Source organism: Hylobates moloch, unplaced genomic scaffold (genome assembly GCF_009828535.3).
Source record: "Hylobates moloch isolate HMO894 unplaced genomic scaffold, HMol_V3 SCAFFOLD_20, whole genome shotgun sequence".
Taxonomy (NCBI): domain Eukaryota; kingdom Metazoa; phylum Chordata; class Mammalia; order Primates; family Hylobatidae; genus Hylobates; species Hylobates moloch.
In genome coordinates this window covers 11176140-11196980 of record NW_026652295.1, presented here as the reverse complement: position 1 = coordinate 11196980, position 20841 = coordinate 11176140, and the positions used below count along the sequence as shown (strand labels likewise).

Here is a 20841-nt window from a genome sequence, read left to right as displayed (position 1 = left end):
AGCAACAGTGCAGAAAGGTTCCAATTTCCCCATATTCTCACCAACACTTGTTATTTTATATGTGTGTGTTTTTTATTATGGTAGTCATCCTGATGGATGTGAAGCAATATCTCATTGTGGTTTTGATTTGCATTCTCTAATGATTGGTGATATTGAACATCTTTTTATATGTTTGTTGTCTATTTGTGTATCTTCTTTGGAGAAATGTCTATTCAAATCCTTTGCTCATTTGGATTTCTTGTTGTTGAGTTGTAAGAGTTCTTTACAGATTCTGAATATTAAACCCTTATCCACTATGTAATCTGCAAATATTTTCTCCATTCCTTAGGTTGCCTTTCCACTCTACTGATTGTTTCCTTTGATACACAGAAAGATTTCTTGGGTATGACACCAAAAGCACAGGCAACAAAAGTAAAGATAAACAAATAGGACTAGAGGTGACTTAAAAAAAAATCTGTCCAGTCATCAACCTATGCACACTATCTGTTTCTCTATTGATCTACTCCCCCACCCTACCTCACACAAACAATCCATTGGTTACCATGGTTCTGACAACCTCTAGTCTCTAAACTACAGCTAGCTGATTTACAACCCCCTTTCTTCATTGCTATCATCTGAGAAATTGGGGCTCTCCAGGGCCAGCTTTGGAGACAGTTCCTACATAGGAACATTTTTACACTGTTGGTGGGACTGTAAACTAGTTCAACCATTGTGGAAGACAGTGTGGTGATTCCTCAGGGATCTAGAACTAGAAATACCATTCAACCCAGCAATCCCATTACTGAGTATATACCCAGAGGATTATAAATCATGCTGCTATAAAGACACATGCACATGTATGTTTACTGCGGCACTATTCACAATAGCAAAGACTTGGAACCAACCCAAATGTCCATCAATGATGGACTGGATTAAGAAAATGTGGCACATATACACTATAGAATACTATGCAGCCATAAAAAAGGATGAGTTCATGTCCTTTGTAGGGACATGGATGAAGCTGGAAACCATCATTCATTCAGCAAACTATCACAAGGACAAAAAAACCAAACACTGCATGTTCTCACTTATAGGTGGGAATTGAACAATAAGAACACTTGGATACAGGAAGGGGAACGTCACACACCAGGGCCTGTCGTGGGGTGAAGGGAGGGGAGAGGGATAGCATTAGGAGATATACCTAATGTAAATGATGAGTTAATGGGTGCAGCACACCAACATAGCACATGTATACACATGTAACAAACCTGCACGTTGCGCACATGTATCCTAGAACTTAAAGTAGAATAAAAAAATTTTTAAAAATAAAAATAAAAAAATGCAAAGAGAGAAAAAAAAAGAAGTTGCTTGGTTTGAGTTATCCTTTGCCTAATCTCTTGTGTCCATTCCACACAACCAGAATCATTTTTCTCTCTTCCAGTGGCACAAAACTGCTTACAGCTGCCTGAAACTCAACAATTAATGTGTGTCACCCTGCTTTGAGTACAACAGTCTTTCTTATTTTACTACTATTAGGAGACACATTCATTTAATATTAAAATTTATGATACACTTAGAAAAACAGCACAGTACACTTTTGGATCTTTTTAACTTTTTCTGTTAGAATATTGGCTGCAGCAGATTTTCGTTAGCATTTAAATTAGTCTTTAAAAAATTCTATTCTAAAATGAATTATCTCTCTTATGATATTTACCTAAATTTATCAAACATACCAAAATATGTAACTTCAGCAACAAATGTTGTGTTCCAATCCCATTCCTCACATTTGTAGGGCCTAAGAATACAAACAGAAGTTCACATACCATATGACTAAGTATTTAAAAGTATAAACCAAGTTAACAAACTATTACATAAAATATGTACAATTGATTTGCATTATTCTCAAATTCTGTATTTGCTAATTTGCCTACTAGCTAAAATTCATTTGGAGTCCCAAAATCAGCTCTTGAGTCACTGTTGCGGACATTCACAGACTGTAAAGGAAGGCAAAAATTTTGAGTTGCCAATGCGTATGTTCCCAGCTGAAATGAACAAGGCGAAGCTCTGCCTCCTCCTTTCAGCTCTCATCTGGTAAATGGGTGTCCTTTTTATGGTCTATTTAGTGTCACATGTTTCAAGTTTTAGTGCTTTTTGTTGGTAGTTTTGCTGTTTAGAATGGCCCCAAGTGTCGTGCTGAAGTGCCAGACAGCAGGATACTGGTCCACCGCCCGTTAGGAACTGGGCCTCACAGCAGGCAGTGAGTGGCCAGTGAGTCAGCGAAGCTTCATCTGTACTTACAGTCACTCCCCATCGTTCACATTACCACCTGAACTCCACTTCCTGTCAGATCAGCGGTGGCATTAGAGTCTCATAGGAGCACAAACCCTATGGTGAACTGCACATGCGAGGGATGTAGGTTGTGTGCTCCTTATGAGAATCTAATGCCTGATGATCTGTCACTGTCTCCCATCACTCCCAGATGGGACTGTCTAGTTGCAGGAAAACAAGCTCATGGCTCCTACTGATTCTACGTTATGATGAGTTAGATAATTATTTCATTATCTATTTCATTGTAATTACAATAGAAATAAATTGCACAATAAATATAATGTGCTTGAATCATCCTGAAACCATTCCCCACCCCCAGGTCTGTGAAAAAATGGTCTTCCGTTAAATCAGTCCCTGGTGCCAAAAAGGTAGCGGATTGCTGCCATACAGTGCCCCTAACTGCAAGGAGGCAGTGATGAGCTGTATGGAGAGCATACAATGGGCATTGCTCAGACATGAATGACAGTGCTGTTAGCCCTGAGTTCGACATTAATGAAATCAACAATATATGTTAAATAAGATGTCTTTGAACAGGAACAGTTCATGTACTCATCAGTTGATAAAAATGCTGTGACCAGGAACCTAACTATGCATTTCCCCAGGGCAATTGTTCAGTATTTGATAATTCAGTGTTTCCTGTGACTTAATAGGATGCAACTGCCAAAAATAACAAGAATCAACTGTACCGGCCTCCTACCATATGAAATACACATTCATAAAGACACAATAAAACAAGATGTGCAAAGCTATGGTTTTTAGATGACTAAAAATTATCTTCTAAAATATCAAAAGAAATATCAAAGAAAATAGACCTTAATTATTATCATGGATGTCTTGGTGTCCTGTGAACAGGTTGGCCATGTTTGGATGAACTATAAAGATACACACAGTTCTTGAGGTATTGTGTATATACTCCATATTTTTTTTTCTTGCCTTCATTTCGGCAAAGACACCAATAATGTTGTTATAATAAAGATTTCCATGTAGTTTGTTCTATGGTTAAGAATAAACCAAAGAATTAAAAATGTAATTGTATGCAATATATACAAAATATAAATCTATTTTTATCTAAGAGCAAATTTAAATAAATACTAAAACTGAAAAATTAAAATTTTTTTAATCTTATCTTTCTTCCAAAATAGTTAGTTTTCTATTAAAACTAAGAGAAAAAATAGAAATTGTGCTACATGAAATCAAAATGTATAATAAAAGTTGTTTACATAGAAATTATGATTAATAAATATTAACTTTTAAAATAAAACTTATTTAAATGAATTAACATTTTAAACTTATTAAGTGTTTTAATAAAACCATTCACAGTTCTAGCTTTCAATATCTATCTAGTTGCCAACATTAAGCATTGGTATCACTCAAGCAACCTCTAGATCTATATATAAATTAAAATAATATGATTGTTTAACATAGCAAAATGTCTCTTAGTTACCATGCACAACTATTGAAAAGAACTTGCTAATTCCCAAGTACCTGCACAACCACAAACAGGAGGAGAAGCAGGAAATGAATGCTGGGCAACACTGAGAAACAGTGTTTTGTTGTACAAGAATAGAAGGATTGGGCCGGGTGCGGTGGCTCATGCCTGTAATCTCAGCACTTTGGGAGGCCAAGGTGGGTGGATCATTTGAGGTCAGGAGTTCAAGACCAGCCTGGCCAACATAGTGAAACCCTGTCTCTACTAAAAATACAAAAATTAGCTGGGCTTGTTGGTGGGCGCCTGTAATCCCAGCCACTCAGGAGGCTGAGGCAGGAGAACTGCTTGAACCTGGGAGGCGGAGGTTTCACTGAGCCGAGATCGGGCCACTGCACACCAGTCTAGGTGACAGAGTGAGACCCTGTGTCAAAAAAATCAATCAATCAATTAATGGAAAAGAATAGAAGGATTTGGCAAATTAATGAACTTACCTTTTCTGTCTCCCAAATGATCTCACCACTTAATTTTCCCTATACTCTGGAGTAGGGCTTTTGTCTGTGCTGACGGCAGGGATGCAACCCCAAAATTTCCATAGCATTCAGATGCAGTCATTTACTGTTCCAAGGATGTTAGACAAAGATGTTGAAAAGCATATCCCTGGGCCATGAACAATGTTAGCCATTAAAAGGGATATTTGAGGTTGAGCTGTGGCGGATCTGGGCCCTGAATCTGAGCCCAGTGTCTAAGAAGGTGCTGAGTACTCCTAATAAAGGTAAGAGGGGCTGCATTGAGAAGGAAAGTCGCTGCAAGCATTCCCGATCTCACTGGATCATGGTGCGCATTAGGCCATTGGCTGGACACAGCCACATGGACGTCTGGTGACCGTGGCACAGTGCACTGCATCTGAAGTACCCGCCTGGGTTGGCTACAGCTCTGATATGAATTAAACCGTTTCTCCTGGTTGAAGCTGAGTTTCCTGCTATCAGCATAGCAGAAGACACTTGCAGCCTTAAGTACAAAAAGAGGTAATATTGTGGAATGTTTAATGGTGTCCATGTGATGCCTGGAGGGCATCTAACTATGGATTCCTGTTCCGTTGACTGGCCAAGGTCTATTGCCTCTTCCAACCTTTTGAATTAATTAAAGAAACACTTTTATTTTATTTTTTTTGGTAACTGACTTACTTACTCCTTCCACCTTAGACAACCAATTTCTCTTTGTTTTCTAAATGTAGCAACATATACTCTTTCCTAGGGCTCATCACATTAATGGCAGCAAGAACATCAACAATAAAGGCAAGCGTTTCTGGAATGCTTACTAAGTGCCAGGCACTGTTCCAAGCACTTCAAATGTGTGCACGAATTTGTCCTCATAGCAAGCCCAATAGATGGGCACAATTTTACCAGAGAGGAAACTGAGGCACAGAGGAGTTGAAGGGACCTGTCAGAGTAAAGTTACACAGGGAGTCTAACCCCAGTCTGTGTTCTTATGCAATTTGCTATATGATATTATGGGAAACAAAGAAATGGTACTTTTTATGTGCCATAGACACGCTTGGCTTATTTTACAGAAAAGATAGATTTTCCTGCAAATGGGTTGAAAATAATACATACAAGAAAAAGCATTGTTATGTGTTCACTCATTGCTTTTCCTTCTGGGAGATGATGCCGTTGTCGATACCATTAATACCTTCTACTTAGAACCCCTTATTGGCATTTTTTTTTTGAGACAGAGTCCTGCTCTGTCGCCCAGGCCTGGAGTGCAGTGGCGCGATCTCGACTCACTGAATGCTCCGCCTCCCAGGTTCACGCCGTTCTCTTGCCTCAGCCTCCTGAGTAGCTGGGACTACAGGTGCCCACCACCACGCCCAGCTAATTTTTTAATTTTGTTTAGTAGAGACGAGGTTTCACCATGTTAGCCAGGATGGTCTCGATCTCCTGACCTCGTGATCCACCCGCCTTGGCCTCCCAAAGTGTTGGGAATACAGGCATGAGCCACAGAGCCCGGCCGGCATTTTTTTTAATAAAGGGCCTCAGGTGTTCATGTAGAAAAGTGAACAGAAGAAAGAACTTCATGCAATCCATCACTGCTCAAAAATCTGCAAAGAACCTACAAACCTCAGGAATGTGTTTGCAATGCCCCAAAGTGTCACATTTCACTGGGCAGGAAACAGTTAAATAATTTCCCCCAAGGTCACCCCTAATGTCAGTAGAAGAGCTGGGCATGGAGCCCAGGTCTCTGGCTCCCCTCCCTGAATTTCAGGAAGCAAACTACTCTCTGACATTTAATCAGTGAGACATTCTGTTTGTGTTTAAGCATTCCCTTGCAATATTTGCAACCCAAACCTTGTAGCATGGAGTCAGTGCCTGAGAAACTGGGAAGAACATCTGACCCAAAGCCAAACTGCCAGTCCTAGATGTGGGAAGAATAAAGTCAAATCTAGCCATGTTCAATAAATGATGCCATTAAAAAATCGTCTCTGAAGACTTTCTCCTAATCCCCAATGTGAACACAGGTCAAATTACATTATGGTAGATGTGGTCATTATAATAAGATTCCTGATCCTCAGCCAATGGCCCTCCCCTTTTTTCCAGCATATTCCTTGCAACCAAATTCTAGGACATTCTCTGAGAATTTGCTACAGAGGGATTTGATCTGTACCCTAAAAGGGTACTGTCACACATCTAAAAGAGCGGAAGGCGTGCGATGGATGGCGACCGTCTATTAGCAGGAGTTTGAACTGCACAGTCTATTTTTCAGAACTCTGAGCGCTGAGCCAAGATTAAAGCAAGAGAACTGTCATGAAGGATTGGTGTTTTAGGCCTGAGGCTGCTGTGGTTTCATCTTGTCTACAATTATGGAAAGGCCTACATCTTGCCTGTTGCTGGGTGGAAGAACAGACTGAAAAACATTTAAGCGCTTTACAAAGCAGCTACATTTCCCTCTTGTTTTTCAGCCCCCGCCCCCACCCCGGCTTCACCTTGGGGATGATCCTGTCAATTCAGTCCTGAAAAAGAACTTTCTTTCAGAACAGCTTCTTCCTGGTGCTCTCACTCCTTGACACTGGCCAAGGGTCCTCTTTGCCTCCAGAGAATGGATCCATCTTCCCCTACCATGGAGACCATGAGAAGAAACATGGAGACACCAGGAGGCTTCAGTTAGTCTCATACTGGAGACTTCTTGTTGCATCTCTTTGTTTTCACATAGACTATCTGCCAGGTTCTGACTCTTTGTATCCCAGGAACCTTTTCTGGAGTCTTCATCACTGCCTGACTGGCCTTTGGGCCCCAGGATATGCCTTCCTGGGTCTATGGAAACTCACTAAGCCCTGAAAGACTGGTGGACTTTCTCATTCATCTGATTGAGAGTGAATGTATCTCGTGTATGTGAAGTCCCAGACTGGGCCACTCTTGGTATATGCTGTCCAATCTTAACACAGTATTAGTGAGCAGGAACCACCCATATTAGAACATAACTAGAGACCCCATCATGGGCTCAAAGATCCCCTGTCAATGGGTGACAGTCACTCTGTGCCAGACCGGTCTGCCTGACACCACAGAGCCCACCAATGTGTGATCCATTGTATGGAAGTCATGCTTCAGATTGTCCCTTCAAAGCTCCTTTGTAGTCCTTTAGAGATTGTTTCAGTGGCCTTCCCTGGAGTGTTCTAGTTTGATTCTCTATGTCTTCTCTGTTGGATGTAAGGTCAGTCTGTAAGCCTCCAAAAGCATACGATGTGTTTTTCACTTGAATTTTCTACTAACAACACAGCCCAGACAATTTGCTGCCCAAACATGATAGAATTAAGTAATAGTTTAATGTTTCCTATTAGCCATATGATTCTCATCTACTAAAAAAGATACTTGTATTAGTCCGTTTTCACACTGCTGATAAAGACATACCCGAGACTGGGCAACTTACAAAAGAAAGAGGTTTAATTGGACTTACAGTTCCAGTGGCTGGGGAAGCCTCACAATCATGGCAGGAGGCAAGGAGGAGCAAGTCCCGTCTCACATGGATGGCAGCAGGCAAAGAGAGGGAACTCGTGCAGGCAAACTCCCGTTTTTAAAGCCATCAGATCTCATGAGACAAATTCACTATCATGAGAACAGCGCAGGAAAGACCCACCCCGCTAATTCAATCACCCCCCACCAGGTCCCTCCCACAACATGTGGGAACTATGGGAGCTACAAGATGAGATTTGGGTAGGGACACAGAGCCAAACCATATCAATACCCAAATTGTTCATTCTGGGAATCTCTCCCTGGTGCCCTAATGTGTGTCCTTCCCTTCCTTCCTTCCTTCCTTCCTTCCTTCCTTCCTCCCTCCCTTTCTTCATTCCTTCCTTCCTCCCTCCCTTTCTTCCTTCCTTCCTTCCCTCCATCCCTCCCTCCCTCCCTCCTTCCTTCCTTCTATCCTCCCTTCCTTCCTTTTCACAAACTGAATGTCACCTATTAGTCAGGTACTGAGAGAAGAGTCATTTATAATATTAGGCAATGAATGTTATAATAGAAGCAAACATTTGGCTTAATTTGAAAGACCTCATACTTTTTAACTTAAAAAATTAAATGTTAATTTTATAAGAAAACATAATTGCTTGTTTAAATCATGATAAATAATTTATCTTAGATAATTTACATTCTCTGTTACGTTTATTAATTATGTTCATGGGCTGATTGAATTAAAAGTTGCTATATTACAGGCCAACCTGTTGCTCGATTAAAAACTAAAAGTAATACATTCATCTACGTATGTGTATATCCTAATAATTTATACAATTTCATGTCTATATGCCATATTTATCTATTTATACATACATATGTCTTTACCCTAATATTTAGAAAGAAACCAAACCATCATTAAACCACACATATATAGAGATAATTATAAATAGGTAAATACATAATGTTGCTTTGAAGGTCGTTACCATGGCCTGAGTAATCATTAAAATGATTCAGTTGATGCTATTTGTTAAATGCTCCTGATTCTGACAGCATATCCAAAGTGCACTCATCAGTAATCAGAAGTTCTGGATGACTTTGCCAAGGTTGTGTCATGGTACGTGGAGACATGCATGGTGGAATTTGAGTCTTAGTCTTCTGTGCTTGATCAATATGCTAGAAAAAGGGTATATATATATTTATCTAAATAAGTATATATTATATATATTATATATGTATATATAATTTATTTATGTTTATACATATGTGTGGTTTTAGTGACTTTTCTTTTATTGTTGCTATTATTTGCTTTGTTTTAAATAAAGTTCATTCATGAGCTACGCAGTACGTCCAAGACTGACTCACCTAAATGATGCTGTAACTTTCAGCCAAAAGAGCAGTCGTTACATTTTCCGAATTCATTTTCTTGTTTTTCTTCAAAGTGTAGGGTTTTTTTGGAGGCCAGGGTAAATAATAGCAAATTGAAACTTTGTATTTATTTGTAACTTTGTATTTGCATTTATTCCTCAAAAATACATTATTTTAAAAAATCTAAGCATCCAATGAACATTGGAAATATTTCAATGTTATCATTTTAAATGTGGAATATATAAGAAAAGAAAATGTAATTATTATTTAAATCATCATACATAATTTATTTATTATAGATAATTTATAATTTATCTACTATATGAATATACTTAAATCTTTAACAATTTTTAATAATCTAGCAATTGTAATACTTCATGATATCCAATTTTATATCTCAGAGAATAAATAGTATTAATCATCTGAAAATATTTAAGAAGAAAAGTTAAAAAAATTCAAAGAGAAATGTAGCACTTTCTGAATAAGGGGCTTGTGGAATGTTTCCTTTTTTCCTTTCTTCATGTTTTTTTTACTATTATCAAGGTAGTATGCTGTACACAGTCAAAGAGTAATATATTTTATAATGAAAAACATGTTTCCAACCCCACTCTTTCCCACACCCTCAGAGACAATTCATATTGCTAAATAACATATTTCCTTCATAATTTCTAGATTTATCACTTTTAGGCCATTCTCTCTTGACTTTCTATTACAGTAGATCAGGACCTGGCTCTCTTACATTACCATCACCTTCCTTCCACTCTTCTCATTTCCCAATAAAGATAAAACAAAATATTTGTTTAATCAATATTCACCAATGACAGTATCTTGATTCTATAAATACTGCTTATTTCTGAGCCAAGATTATATTTTCTTACTCAGACAACTTTTGGGGATTTTTTTTTTCTAATGGTGGTAATAATCACTTACATTTTTATTGCTTAGTTTTCTGTGTACCTAATTCTTCACCAGGGCTCCAACAGAGTCAACCATTTGTTTGTTCATTCAGCAAATATACTACTAACACCTCTATGTTGGGCACCGTTCTAGGTTCTACAGATTCATCAGCAAACGAAAGAAACAAAAATCCCTGCTCTTAGACAGTTTACATTCTAGTGGGGGAAAAGTCAACAATTAAAGTAAACATAATGACTTAGTAAGTGTTATTGTTTTTAGAATATGAAATGTGCTCTGGGAAGATATCGCGCAGGTTGCAGATGGAGACCAGGGCAAATCTATGAATCCACGTCCATGCTCAGTAGGGGAGCGAAAACCAGGAGGGCTGAGGGAGGGTCTACAATTTTAAATGGGTTGGCAGCATGGGCCTCATTGAGGTTGAAAGTGAGAAAAGAGTTAAAGAAAATTAAAAAGTGAGCCAGGTAAGTGTGAAGGGCCGAGGCAGGTGGATCGCATGAGGCCTGGAGTTTGAGACCAGCCTGGGATACACAGTCAGATTCCATCTTTACAAAAAAAAAAAAAAAAGAAAGAAAGAAAGAAAGAAAAAAAGAATGGAGAGGATTGTCCCATATCAAGGGAATATCTATCTAGGGCAATGTGGGCCCTGAGGAAGGGGCATGCTAGGGTGTTCAAGAACCCGCAAAGGGGCAATGATTGCCAGGACAGAGTGAGGGAGAGCGTCTGGGGTCCATTTTGTCTGTCTTTATAAAGACTTTAATTTTTATCCTGAGAGGGGCTGAAAGGTTTTGTTTTAGCTTCAAATAAAAGTTGTTTCATCTGAAGACAATGAAATCTGCCTTTTATCTTAACAGATTATAGCTACATCCAGTGGGTTTAATGGATAGATAACAACCAGTCTCTATTAAAAGTGGCCCAAACCCCCAAAGTTCCAGTGCATGCCATACATGAGATCAGTAGCTCCGATAGGAATAGCTGAATCATTCACCCATGCATGTTTTTCCATACTAAAGTTGGCATCCCAGTTATCTTCCCTAAATGCATGGCCTCCAATCTGATGTCAACATCACATAAATCATTTCTCTCCTCTCTTTCTGGAGGATGCAATCCCAAACATAAGCACAGTTATTTTCTTCTCAGCACTGACCCTGAACTTACTCTTTATAATGGAACTCATCAAAGACAAATCATACCCTTCAAGAAGCAACAGTGATGAAATGTGTTTCAGACTGCCCTTTAGAACAAAACAAAAGCTGCTTCTCTTAATGAGGTAAACCTTTCTCCAGCTCCCTTGCTTTAATTAGTGCTACTACATATATTAAAAGCTGTTCGTACAGGACATAGAGTCAGTGTCACATAAATAAAGAATCATGAGGAGACCAGCAGAAAGGTATAGAAGCAAAAAATTTGCCTTCTAGCTTTTCAACATTTTGGTTAATTCAACAAGGAATCTTTGCAGGGTATTGTCAGAAAAATGCCAAGACTCCATCAAATGCTACCTCTATCTCTGCCACTCCAGCTAACCCCTGCTATCCTGTGGCCACTCACTCATGATTTGTAGATCATTTACTCCAGCTTTCAGAAGATTAATATAGGTTGGTTTTGCAAAAGTAAGTATGTGACAAGGTGGGCTGCAACAAGAATCAGCAGTCCTAGTTTCAACCCTTGCTCTGCTAAGAAACAGAGCCCTCTTTCCACCTAGAAAGCAGAGTATGGTTGACTATCCTCCCTCCAAGCCCACAAAAGCACAATCCAATTACTTGCCCTGAATACTATGAGCTTCTGGGCATACACTCTCAGGGACAAGCTTAGGACTTCATGTTCTCAAAACAATTAGTCCCAGTGACTCCTGGGAAAGAGGTTATTTGTGAGGCGATTTGCAGAAAGGAAAGATTTGTTCAAAATCGGTAGTATGATAAAGCACACTAAATGCTACAACTCAAATAATCGTATTACTTATTTCAAAGAGAAGGCATTTCAGTGGCACTATACGTTGTCCCTGGATAACCAGGAGCTTGCTTGTCTAGTACTCTGAGGTACTGACAGAATTCTTGATTATAGTTCAGTCAGAGATAACTTGTTCTTTCCCAAAGCCAAGACAGGATATATACACACGATTCTTTCATCCAGCAAAACCTTGTGGAACCCTGTACTAACAAGCCTTCCTTTGCAGTTCCCACGTCGCCAGGTGTACTATGAGGACCTTTGCTGTTAGTACTCGCTCCCTAATGACTTCTAAAAAGTTGTAGCTTTAAGAGACTTTGTCTTTTAATTGAGGCACAATTATCTTCCAATATTAGACCTAAAAAAAAAAAAAAACCTGACTGAATTGAAGTGAAGGTGGTCACATCTTAGGCTGATGGCTGATTTTTAAAGGGAGATCAGAAATGCTGTATGCTTATGCCAATTCTGCTTTGTTGGAGGATCCATAATTTTAGCTGTTATTTGTTCTGGAATCTTTATTAAAGTTTGGATCCAAAACCCAAAAAAAAAAAAAAAAAAAGAAAGGAAGGAAGGAGATGGGGGAGGGATGGAGGGAAGGAAGAAACAAAGGCAGAAAGGTGAGAAAGAAAGAAAGGAAAGAAAGAAAGAAGAAAGAAAGAAAGAAAGAAAGAAAGAAAGAAAGAAAGAAAGATTGATTTAGAAACCAGAGCAGACCATTAATATGTAAGAGACTGTCTCCAGCGTTTCTCTGGGTATCTATCACAGGGTCAGTGGCAAGCAAGCTAGTCTTGGCCCCTGTCCAGAGGACTCATTCCTGTGAATCTTGGAAAATATCTTGTTATAACAATCTTATTGTATATCAGAAACCCCACTATGAAGGGTTAACTCAACGGTCCTTTTACAGAGGAAAATACTTGAGGGCAATTTGTAAATCCTATAATGTCTCAAAAAAGAGAGTACCCAGCAAAAGATTTTGCAGTCCCTGTGTTTTAGAAATAATGTGATTCTCAAAGGTAACCCATAATAGAAACCACCAAACAAGAACTGTCCAGCTCCCCAGGGTGATGGGGCAGAACCATTTAATTCAGAAATCCCACTCCACAGTTCAGCAGAAAAACACAGACATATGTCCTAAGAAATAAACGAAGGACGTGAGGAAATGCTCTGGTTCTCTTTTGTCTACCCTAAAAGGCTCAGATATTTGGGGGTTTTAGCACAGCCGAGTTTCATAAATAGCAGGCTAGGAAGGTTTGCTCAACCACTGAAGACTACCTACCATGCCTCTCTCTGATTACCGTGAATTTGATGTTAAATGTTTCATGGGATTACCAACTGAAAAACTCTTGACTTCAGAATCACCCAAAGCTTTCACTTCCCATCTCGAGTCCCAAAATGCGTCATGAACTCAACCCTGAACCCAGGTGGCAGCCTGCATCAGAGAATTTTGAGGACGTTTCTCTCTAAACACAGGCGGATTAGAAAGCAGAGCACCTGCAAACAGGTTAATGAGCCTCGGCATTGCCGGAGTTGTCAAGACCAACTGTTGAGAATTCCCGTGGAGTTAAGTAGGATGTGAATCTGGCTCTGAGTAGATATCATTACCTATGCTGCCTGACTTCCTGCTCACAGGTTTTGCAGCACACTTGGGCTTTTACCCTTCAGCTCAACCGTTTGGTGGCAGTTGGATTGGGGGTGGTTGAGAGTATTGTTTAAAATGCTTCTCTTCGTGGGCAGAGGCCTTGGTGTTTATTCTCGGAGCTGTCTTAGCCATAGAGTGCTTTTTGAAAAATTCATCACACTCGATTCATGTTTATGTACCAGGAAAGCAAGCAATCAGCTTATGTTCTCAGAAAAAGAACTGGAACTGGTCACTTACAGCGTGGCATTTTGGTGCTTAATAGTCATGAGACATAAAAAAGAAGAAAAACAGCAATAACATCCTGCGCTGTAAATGCAGAACCTCTTAGGTCCAAACCCTCAAATCCTTACTATCCTGATGACCTGCATGAAGAACATTTTTGGTGTATTTTAGTGTAATCTCTGATTGAAACTTATGATACAAACAGAAAGTGCGTGTATTGTAAGTGTACCCTCCATACATCCTCATGAAGTGAACGCACCCATGCAACCATAATGAAGACCAAAAATCAGGACACTATCAGCACCCAGAAACACCACTCATGCCTTTTCTAGTCTAGCCCCTCAGGAGTAACCACTATGCTGGCTTCCAACACCTGGGATTCTTTTTGTTTATTTTGAACTCTACACAAATGGAATCACACAGTATATACTCTTTTGCATCTGGCTTTTTTCAAGTATGTAGAGATTGTACAAATATGTCTGTATTAGCAAGCCTTTCACATCACTGTCCTGTTGAAAAGGAAATCATTCATCTGCAACAGTTTGCTAGTGCAAAAGTTTGCTCTCTTCACAACGAGTAAAGACATTCACACTGGAAATAAATGTATACATGGCTGCATTATATGCTTCAGCCTGCCAATAAGCACGTCCGGTTTTTAACAGGGGGAAAGGAACTTTCACAGTGCCTTTTCCAAAGGAGTAAGATAACATGAGCTTTGCTATGCAGCCACAACAAAAAGCTGAACAGCAGGAGGATGAGTTGGGAAATTTCACTGTCTGAGCTAAAGCATAAAGCTAGTGACATGCACAAGAAAGTCAGATTTAGAGGTTGAATGTTGATGTTTCAGAATGGAAAATTAGAGCTTGATGTATAATTGCAGGGAGAGCTGTTTCCTACCACTTTATTTTAGTGTATTCCCAATAAACAGGCTACCCCAGGTGATATCTTACTTCCTGCAGTTTGTAGCTGGCTTAACCAGACAAGTGACTTTTTTAGCCTCTGGTCAAGGAAGGGACAAGCATATAATAAAATCATCTTTCATGCCTGAGCTGAATTAAAACAGTACAACTTTGTCACTAATGATAAAGTAAGGCAAAGGATTTAGAACAGTCAGAGTCATAACTGCAAGTTGCAAAATAATTAAATGTTATTGCGGTGTGCAAAAAAATATTTAGGAGCCAGCTTTACAGCAACTGAATTATGGGATTTTCCAAACACATGGACATGAACAACATATGCAACTGTAGATTTTTTTTGACCATGCATCAAGCCTAACAACTGGGTTCCAAGTGAATCAAGCACTTGTTTGAAAGAAATGTAATCAAATATGGATTATTTCAACAACAACCAAAGAGTTTCTTCCTGAGTTCCCTGCCGGCAAAAAGCAGGGGATTTATGCCACTCATTTCTGAGCAAACCACATTCCTTGAATGTGGCTGAGCCCTCCCAGTCTAAACATTATTTTTTAATGTGAAACCCTGCAATTAAATCTTCCTCCCTGAAAAAACGAAAGTTCACTGAGCAGAGAAACCAACTGCATCCCCCATTGAGAAGACCGCGATGGGACGGAGGAGTGTTTTCTGTGGGAAGACCCACTGATGGGATGAAAACAGAAGTACATTTTGTGGGGAGGAGAAGAGGAAAATTCTTGTGCACATCTGGGGATTTCATGTATTCAAACATACACTCAAGGGTGTGTGTGTGTATGTGTGTGTGCATGCACTTGTCTCTGAGAAACAGAAAACACTGCTAATACTCAAAATGTTTTTTATGACAAGGATCAAACTTAAATAAGCTTTGCTATTGATCATATTCCTTTTACTCATGTTTCACCTTGCTAAGGAGAGGCTTTACTAAGGAAAGCAATGGATTTATTAGTGAAATAATGAAGTGATTCATTGGACTGAAAATGGTGTCTAATGTTTCACAAATAAGATTTTCCCTTCTTGAGAATCTTATTTCCCTCACATTAAGCCAGGGTGGCTGTCTCACAAAGGGTCACTTTGGAAGAGGTCCAGAAATGTGCTTTTCTCCTGTCCATTGCATTGATAATAGACAGGGGATGCTTGGGAACAAGGCCTGCCCACTAGAATATAGTAAGTCTCATAAAGATTATATATATTTATGTCACCTCCCAAAAATATGCCCTCATTGTCTTCCTAATTTAGGAGGCCTAATTCCTCATATTAGGGTAATTTAAGACAAACTATCTCCAGAATATCCCACAGTTGAAATATGTTCATTTTTCTCCCACTAGACATTTATTAGGCAACCAGATATATACGGGGCCAGGTATAAGGGAAAGGAAGAGAATGCATCAATTGAGTCAGCCACAGTCTCACCTCTGGGAGGTCTTTTTAGCTGAGAAGTGACCTGATTTTGTATTTTAGAAAAATCACCATAGTGGCAACTTAGAGGCTACCTGGGGGTTAGGAGAGGTGAAACATCGAGAAGATTTGGAAAGCTATTGTAAGAGTCCAGGCATGTGAGGATGAAGGCCTGGTCTCAGGTAGTGTATTAGTCTGATTTTATGCTGCTGATAATACATACCCGAGACTGGGCAGTTTACAAAAGAAAGAGGTTTAATTGGACTCACAGTTCCACATGGCTGGGGAGGCTTCACAATCATGACAGAAGGCAAGGAGGAGCAAGTCACATCTTACATGGATGGCGGCAGGCAAAGGGAGAGGTTGTGCAGGGAAACTCCCATTTGTAAAATCATCAGATCTCATGAGACTTATTCACTATCATGAGAACAGCATGGGAGACCCACCCCCATGATTCAACCATCTCCTATTGGGTCACTGCCACAACACATGGGAATTATGGGAGCTACAAGATGAGATTTGGGTGGGGACACAGAGCCAAACCATATCAGGTAGTAATACTGGAATAGGAGCTAAGGTAAGGATTTGTGACATACCATAGCCTACACTGTTCATTATGGTGGCTCCTAGCCACATGTGCCTACTTAAATTTTAAATTTAAATTTTAATTCATTAAAATTAAATAATATTAAACATATTAATAGCATAAAAATTCCATAGTCACGCTAGTCATATTTTAAGGATTCAATAGCCACACTTAGCTAGTGGCAACCTCATTGGACTGTGCAAATATAGTATGTGTCTGCATTTCGAGAACATTCCATCTACAAAGGCTATGTAGAGTTTTGTTCTTTCAAAAATTTATGACTAACTGTGAAGGTTGACGACATTAGAATTTGTAATATTAAAAAGGCATGAATTTGAACCATACTGTGGATTGATATGTGGGAGATAGTTAGTTGGCTACTGGTGAGCCACACTGTCCCTGCCCCTACCAGAATTTTCATATCAATGATACTCTGTGATGATCAAATCATCCTGCACAATGCATGTGTTTGTGTACATAGTGCTACAGATTATATAGTACGATGTATTATATATCTACAGGTCCATCTATTTAATATATCTATTCCTAAAACTAGGTCTAGATATATAAAGTACTTGGTGGTTGTGTCACCAGCTGACTGTGCCAGTTCAGATCCTCTGAAAAGTAGATGCCAAGATGAGATTAGATTTGCATGAGGTACAAATCTATGAAGAAGAAATGGAGGAGAGCAGCAGAGGAGGCAGGCAGAGCCTTCGGACCATGGAGCAGACATGACACCTGTGAAGGAGAGGAGGGGGATGGACATCCATAAAGTAGGAAGAGTCTTGGAATGTTCCAAGAAAGTGTCAAGAAAATTCCATGAATAGTTTGCCAGGCTCATTTGGAGTCTTCTAGTCAAAATCACCAAGCAGAGGAGTTCTGAATATCTCAGAGATGGCCTGCATTCATTTCATGATTTGGCTGTGTGTCCCTACCCAAATCTCATCTCGAGTTATAATCCCCATAATCTCCACATGTCGAGGGAGAGACCTGATGGGAGGTCCTTGGGTCATGGGGGTTTCCCCCATGCTGCTCTTGTGATAGTGAGTGAGTTTTCACAAGATCTGATGGTTTTATAAGGCACTTTCCCCGCTTTTGCTCATTCTCTCCCTCCTGCCACCATATAAGACATACCTGCGATCAAGTTGGCTTCATCCCTGGGATGCAAGGCTGGTTCAACATATGCAAATCAATAAACATAATCCATCATGTAAACAGAACCAAAGACAAAAACCACACGATTATCTCAATAGATACAGAAAAGGCCTTCGACAAAACTCGACAGCCCTTCATGCTAAAAACTCTCAATAAACTAGGTATTGATGGGATGTATCTCAAAATAATAAGAGCTATTTATGATAAACCCACAGCCAATATCATACTGAATGGGCAAAAACTGAAAGCATTCCCTTTGAAAACTGGCACAAGACAGGGATGCCCTCTCTCACCACTCCTATTCAACATAGTGTTGGAATTTCCGGCCAGGACAATCAGGCAAGAGAAAGAAACAAAGGGAATTCAAATAGGAAGAGAGGAAGTCAAATTGTCCCTGTTTGCAGATGACCTGATTGTATATTTAGAAAACCCCACTGTCTCAGCCCAAAATCTCCTTAAGCTGCTAAGCAACTTCAGCAAAGTCTCAGGATACAAAATCAATGTGCAAAAATCACAAGCATTCCTATACACCAATAACAGCAGAGAGCCAAATCATGAGTGAACTCCCATTCACAATTGCTTTAAAGAGAATAAAATACCTAGGAATCCAACTTACAAGGGATGTAAAGGACCTCTTCAAGGAGAACTACAAACCACTGTTCAGTGAAATAAAAGAGGACACAAACAAATGGAAGAATATTCCATGCTCATGGATAGGAAGAATCAATACCGTGAAAATGGCCATGCTGCCCAAGGTAATTTATACATTCAATGCCATCCCCATCAAATACCAATGACTTTCTTCACAGAATTGGAAAAAACTACTTTAAAGTTCATATGGAACCAAAAAAGAGCCCACATTGCCAAGACAATCCTAAGCCAAAAGAACAAAGCTGGAGGCATCACGCTACCTGACTTCAAACTATCCTACAAGGCTACAGTAACCAAAACAGCATGGTACTGGTACCAAAACAGAGATATAGACCAATGGAACAGAACAGAGCCCTCAGAAATAACGCCACACATCTACGACCATCTGATCTTTGACAAACCTGATAAAAACAAGAAATGGGGAAAGGATTCCCTATTTAATAAATGGTGCTGGGAAAACTGACTAGCCATATGTAGAAAGCTGAAACTGGATCCCTTCCTTACACCTTATACAAAAATTAATTCAAGATGGATTAAACACTTAAATGTTAGACCTAAAACCATAAAAATCCTAGAAGAAAACCTAGGCAATACCATTAAGGACATAGGCATGGGCAAGGGCTTCATGACTAAAACACCAAAAGCAATGGCAACAAAAGCCAAAATAGGCAAATGAGATCTAATTAAACTAAAGAGCTTCTGCACAGCAAAAGAAACTATCATCAGAGTGAACAGGCAACCTACAAAATGGGAGAAAATTTTTGCAATCTACCCATCTGATAAAGGGCTAATATCCAGAATCTACAAAGAACTTAAACAAATTTACAAGACAAAACCAAACAACCCCATCAAAAAGTGGGCGAACGATATGAACAGACACTTCTCAAAAGAAGACATTTATGCAGCCAACAGACACATGAAAAATTGCTCATCATCACTGGCCATCAGAGAAATGCAAATCAAAACCACAATGAGATACCATCTCAGGTCAGTTAGAATGGAGATCATTAAAAAGTCAGGAAGTGACAGGTGCTGGAGAGGATGTGGAGAAATAGGAACACTTTTACACTGTTGGTGGGAGTGTAGACTAGTTCAACCATTGTGGAAGACAGTGTGGCAATTCCTCAAGGATCTAGAACTAGAAATACCATTTGACCCAGTGATCCCATTACTGGGTATATACCCAAAGGATTATAAATCATGCTGCTATAAAGACACCTACACACGTATGTTTCTTGCGACACTATTCACAATAGCAAAGACTTGGAACCAACCCAAATGTCCATCAATGATAGACTGGATTAAGAAAATGTGGCACATACACACCATGGAATACTACACAGCCATAAAAAAGGATGAGCTCATGTCCTTTGCAGGGACAAGCATGAAGCTGGAAACCATCATTCTGAGCAAATTATCGCAAGGACAGAAAACCAAACACCGCATGTTCTCACTCATAGGTGGGAATTGAACAATGAGAACACTTGGACACAGGGTGGGGAACATCATACACCGGGGCCTGTCGTGGGGTGGGGGAAGGGAGGGGGATAGCATTAGGAGAAATACCTAATGTAAATGATGAGTTAATGGGTGCAGCAAACCAACATGGCACATGGATACATATGTAACAAACCTGCACGTTGTGCACATGTACCCTAGAACTTACAGTACAATTAAAACAATAAATTTAAAAAACATAATTAAAAAAAAAGACATGCCTGCTTCCCCTTCTGCCACGATTAAGTTTCCTGAGGCTTCCCTAGCCATACAAAACTGTGAGTCAAGACTCTTTTCTTTCTAAATTACCCGGTCTCTAGCAGTCCTTTATAGCAGTGTGAAAACAGACTAAAACAATTAGTATCCCATTGTGCTGGGGGCAGCCTGTGGGAAGCATGGCCTTGGAGTGTATGTAGTGGTGAATCCAGAGGGTGACAGCTGGGGCCATCAAACACTATGCTTATCATGGGAAAGACCTGAACAGCACCTTTCAATGGCTTCCAAAAATAGTATATTTTGTATTGTTGGCACTTTATGTATATGTAATACACAATAATATATATTTATAAGATTTTGTGTATATAATACATGATACTATAAAATAATTGAAATATATTTTACAATATGCTGCATTTATAATTCTTATGTATTCAAGAATTGGGGAATTCTTACATGATAACCCAACACTTAGGAAAATCAATAATATTTTGTAATTAGGTGGTAGAATCAAAACAACTTAATGGGGACATCTCTACTTACAGAAAGATGGAGTAGAAAATTTTTTCTCTATACCTTCCACTAAGAACAACTAAATTGCTCCCCGACCCCAGGCATTATATATGAAACAAACATGAGAAGTC

At 39.4% G+C, this 20841-nt stretch overlaps 1 pseudogene; it reads right to left on the bottom strand.

Moving 5' to 3' along the window:
* Positions 1-20841, bottom strand: part of LOC116460415 (uncharacterized) — a 34234-nt pseudogene that overhangs the window by 1781 nt on the left and 11612 nt on the right.